Raw genomic sequence first — 5,595 nt, 5'->3', positions numbered from 1 at the left:
TCTGAAATATGAGTTTCTTTTTAACCAAATTACCATAAAAAATGGATTAGATTCCTTATAACGCTCTTTGCAAATACAATTGATCACTTTCATTCCTCTGGTCTTAACTATTAGTCAAAATAATTCACAATTTCTGCTTTTTTGACTCAAATATTAGGTATAATTCTAAATCAATGAGGGTTATTAACCATGAATCTTAAGTGCAAGAATCTTAATGTGTAAAGTAACTAGTAACTAAAGCTGTCAGATGAATGTAGTGGAGTAACTAAAGTAACTAGGAAATAAAGTAACTAGTAACTAAAGCTGTCAGATGAATGTAGCGGAGTAACTAAAGTAACTAGGAAATAAAGTAACTAGTAACTAAAGCTGTCAGTGTGTGTGTGTGTGTGTGTAAGAGAGAGACACAGAGAGAGAGGGGGTGGGGGGCAGCTGACAGTAAAAAAAAAAAAATCTCCGATGGCAGAGACGCAACGGGAGTTGCATTTAAACCAAGCAGCATGTCTGAAACCCACGTTCACCAGAAATCTACTGGTTACTATGTAAAGACTACAAACCCCACGTTCACCAGAAATCTACTGGTTACTATGTAAGGACTACAAACCGAAGTTAAAAACAAACCTGAAGCTGAAGAAACCCTAAACGTTAGCGGAACAGATCCACAGACCCGACTGTCTGCCTGCCTGACGGAGCGGGAGCGAGAGAGAGAGAGAGAGAGAGAGAGCAAGAGAGAGGGAGAGAGCGCATTTCTCCATGTTCTGTGTGTGTGTGATTGAGCTGAGCGTGTTTGTAGGCGGGGGGGGCGCTGTGATTATCACAGAACGCTGCACGGCCAGTTGAGGAGTTGTATTCAATCTGAGCACGGATATTGACTCATATTACTCGTATAATACTTGTACTCGGCAAAAGTGCTTTATCCGTACCGGATACTCGTTTCAGCCGGATACTCGGATCACCCCTAGTATCTAGTAACTAAAGCTGTCAGATGAATGTAGGGGAATAACTAAAGTACTAACTAGTAGGGGCGGCTGTGGCTCAGTGGTAGAGCGGTTGCCTGTCAATCGGAAGGTTGGTGGTTCATGACTTGTTCTTAAACAGCAGAATTGTTCACAGTGTGTCTTAAGAGTGAGGAATCCCATGTTTTTGTGAATTGAAAGCTCATGGCTGTACTCTTATTGGCATAGATAAACGCGCCGTTGATTCCCATAAAAGGCATGAGATGGCAGGACCATGTTGTGTCCACCCTTAGAGAAATGTCCAAAAGACGTGGAAATGACGGTGGAGGTTGACTCCAAAAGAAAGCAAACGTAATTCTGAAGTGGAGGTACTGCTGCAAGAAGTAACAAAAACGAGTCATCATGTTTAGTAGCGTCAGCTGGATACTAAGCAGCAATAAAACCATTGCAGGAATACCGTTACTGTGGCAGTAAATGCCAGAATCTTCATGAAAACGCAAGTGGGGTTTAAGACAACACTTTCTCACTCCATCTTGTAAAATATGGACACTTGGTCAGGTGCCTTTGTCATTGTTATTGACGTTAAAAGTCTCCTTTAGTGTCATATGACACAAGCTGGTTGTCTCCTTTAGAATATATAACACACGCTTGGTCGTCTCCTTTAGCGTATATAACACGCGCTTGGTTGTCTATTTAGCGGTCATATAACACGCGCTTGGTCGTCTCCTTTAGCATCCAAAACACACGCTTGGTCGTCTCCATTAGCATCCTATAACACAGAGCTGCCAACTTTTCCAAAAACCTTGGAGTGAGATTGGTGGAGCCACCCAACTATTTAGCCTGCTTTAGTACAAAGCAATATCTTTGGCTCTTTCATCATAATCATCATTCCTTCAGGGTTTAAATAGGATTTGTATGTGGGGGGATGGGGCTCTTCCTAGGAATGCCCCCCAGGAAATTTTTTGAAAATAAACATTAAATGGCACTTTTCGGAGAGTTTTGTGCAAAAAAATTAAGTCTAGCTGTATGTGCAAACTGTAGGGTTAAGAGCCTTTGCCTTGTTGTAGGATAACAGGTTAGGGCATTCAGCATTACATATTTACATTATAACTTCTTATGAATAAGAACTGACCCAAACAATGTGCCAAAATAAATGAGCACATGAAGAAACAGTAGCATATCTCAGCAACAGCTGAGAAGATTTTTGGTCTGTGGTGAACAGCGTCCAGGGCCCAAAGTTAAATAATGTTGAGGGATCAACTAAGACCACTGAAATTCTAAAGAAGAGAACCACTGATTTACATAAATTCTAATCCTTAACCTTTGTTTGGCCCTCATCCTCTGTGCCCCACTTACTGTATTTACTTTTTGGGAAATAAAGACTATTTGTTTCTTTTATAAACATTGAATTAATTATTTACAGTTACATTGAGATGCAAAGAGGTTAGAAAAGAAACTAGTGGCCCAACGTGCAGTATTGTATTATTGTATAGTATAGCCCAAATGTATTTAATCAGATTTCTGCTCATGTTTACAACTTGTGCACATTCAAAATATAACTCCTCCCATCTCTGTGTTTGAGATTTGGAGAGTTGTAATATAGTGCTGTGCATGTTATTGCTCCGCTGATATGTGTAGTATCTCATTCAGACCATCTGACAGCACAGAAGGCCCATTGGGTCTCTGGTCTCTCACAAAGTTTAGAGGAGGCTGTAGGCTGCTCTTCATCGGAGGTGTGCACGGATGCAACGCGTCACTACCCACAGCACAGAGCAAGCCACTAAAACAAACTGAAGTTGCTACGCTACCAGCCGCGCTGCTCACCTCTATTTTTACAGAGAGAGTAGACATGAAGCGACGGACGGGTCTGTGATAACCAGAGCACATCCTGAAGCAGGGGAAATGCACTGGGATGGATCATGAAAAAAAAAGGTTTTCAGTTTACGAAAATTTGAAAATTCCACAGACAGGGACGCTCTTGAACCCCTCACAGTCTCTGAAAGCACAACTAGTCCATCATGAGTGGCTCAACAGGTGATCCATAGATAAACTCACTATCAGAAATTTGACTGACGGGTTGACACTTCAGCGTGAGAAATCAGGGTGTGGCGTGTGAGGGTGTGAAACCGTCAAATGCGTGTGTCTCACGCCAATGCGTGAGAGTTGCAGCCCTGATAACAGCGCTTGGTCGTCTCTTTGAGCGTCAATAACAGCGCTTGGTCGTCTCTTTAGCATCCTATAACACGCGCTTGGTTGTCTCTTTTAGCGTCATATAACACACGCTTGGTCGTGTCCTTTAGCATCCTATAACTCGCGCTTGTTGTTTGTCTCCTTTAGCATCCTATAACACACGGTTGGTCTTCTCTTTTAGCGTCATATAACACGCGCCTTGGTTCGTCTCCTTTAGCATCCTAAAACACACGCTTGGTCGGGACTATTGCGTTCCGTGACACGCAGCAATAACGGGGGGTTAAGGACACACACGGGACAAACCCCACTCTCCGGGGGAAAGTCCGTGTTTGACCCATTAGACCCCAAACCACACAGCAAAAACTGGAGTGTTGAATTTCAGGGTTAAACATTTCCAAGTTGATTTTCACTCCCAGAGTGTAATTTTAACACATTTTGATTTAAATGGTGTTCAGTGTTGGAGTTATTTGACAGAGTTGATACGGTCAGTTGTTAACATAGACCGTTATACAGTCTATGGCGTTAATCAACTCTGCAGAGATGTAATTAAGCTCCGCCCCTGCATTCACTTCTACGGTTGGAGACAGAGGAGACAAGTCAGCGCCATTTTCTACCTTCCATGCAGTACCACATGGTAAGTGCAATTACCTCAAACTTACTGTTACAATTATCAATTGAGAATTTTAGTATGAACAATGAAACTTCTACGGTGAAAGTATATACTTACAAAACCGTGTTTATTGCCAGGACTGAACAGCAAATTTGTCCTGGTGATTGCTAGCTAGCAGTATGGTAGGTAGCTAACAGTTTGTTACTTAAGCCATCTCCAACTTTATCAATGATGATTAACAAAGGAAAAACAAACGTCCTTTTCCCCCTTCACTATGACATCAAAGGGGCCGCAAAAACATGTCCCAATATGCAGACGGTGTTTCACATGGTTAGCTGTCTGTGTGACCAGCAACCCACTGTATTTGGTGACCCATCAGAGTTTATGACCTGCAATTTTGGAAAAAGTACTCATTTATTTGTAAGTAAAAATATATATTACCAGTTTAATTGTACTGAAATTACTAAGTTTAAGCTAAAGTACAAATTGTTTGTATTCTAATGTTTTGTTTTTATTAGTTGATTGAAGCTGTGCTAAGAGGCAAGTCTGGGGGTGAAGAAGTACCACAGAGTATCAAACAACAGAAACCCTAACAGATGCTGCAAGAGAAGAATGGTGAACACCTTGGGTTTTGCTGCTCTCTGCGCGGTATGCAGTCGGTCATATGTTTTTTATACGGTATGGCGTCTGAGTTGACAGTAAACTGTGCTAAGAGGCAGTAGGTCTGGGGGGGGTCTCTACGGGTTGGAGGTGCGGTTAATCTGACAAGATGGGGTTTTTTTTTTACATTGTTTTCAGTGGCAAAATAACTGTAGCGTTACATAAAGTATGATTAAATATCTCCTCAGGTACCCCCACTAAAGCAATAGAGAAGATTAGGCACATGGGATGTGGTGATGTCCAAAAAAGGATTGGTATGTTTGGGATGAGATGTTTAGAATGGCTTGAAAATTGAATGCATTTCCTGAAGTAGTAGTAGTTTAATATCTTCTTTTTAAAGGTGGACCAAGAATCTCACCTCATTATGGGTGCTGACACATCCTCATGCTTTTCAGGAAGGGATTGTTCTTCAGCCAAAGTCATAAAAGAGGCTAAGCAGCTCACCTCACACCAGAGCTGCGTCGTTTGGTGTCAGTCAGCATAAAGTCCCCAGGAGTGATCTGATGAGGCAAAACAAGTGATTGGTTTATTTTTTTATTTTAATAAATTTGCTATAATTGCAGTTAAACTCTAACTGCAATAATTTTAATTTCGTTATTCTGGCATCTCTGAACGTTGTCTGATTTTGGGATAATGTGACTATTAGATGGATAACGGTTTACAACATTCTCAGGTGCCTCCGGATTTCATTCAAACTTGCAAAAAAAAGTATTACATTTGAAGAGTTTTCAGTTAATCTTGTGACTCTTTGTCCTCGCCATGACCAAGATATGGCTTCCTGGTGTTGCTGTTACATCTCCTTCCACCACCGTCCAGAAGGGACGGAGTCTCCAAAAATGTGTGCATGTGATCAGTTGAGAGACTTGTTGTCTTTCATAGGTAATTATTAAGTAAGTGATGAATAATTTGTCATGTCACCTTTTAGCCACAAATGTAAATGAGCGTTGTAAAAAAGGGATGGAATGTTCGTAAGTCACCATGCCCATTAGCACTAGCTAAGGAAAAATATGTTTGGATAACACTTCTCGAGGGTTCTTCGTTGTTAAGACTGGAAAAGCGCTATATAAATACAGCACATTTACATTTACATTTAGTAACTAAAGTAACTGGTAACTAAAGCAACTAGTAAGTAAAGCTGTCAGATAAATGTAGAGGAGTAACTAAAGTAACTAGTAATTAAAG

At 41.0% G+C, this 5,595-nt stretch overlaps 1 protein-coding gene across 2 annotated transcripts in view; it reads right to left on the bottom strand.

The window, feature by feature from the left end:
- Positions 1-5,595, bottom strand: part of rubcnl (rubicon like autophagy enhancer) — a 47,032-nt gene that overhangs the window by 7,859 nt on the left and 33,578 nt on the right. The window lies entirely within an intron of this gene.

Source organism: Etheostoma spectabile, chromosome 4 (genome assembly GCF_008692095.1).
Source record: "Etheostoma spectabile isolate EspeVRDwgs_2016 chromosome 4, UIUC_Espe_1.0, whole genome shotgun sequence".
In the NCBI taxonomy this organism is placed as follows: domain Eukaryota; kingdom Metazoa; phylum Chordata; class Actinopteri; order Perciformes; family Percidae; genus Etheostoma; species Etheostoma spectabile.
This window is presented reverse-complemented; position numbering and strand designations above follow the sequence as displayed.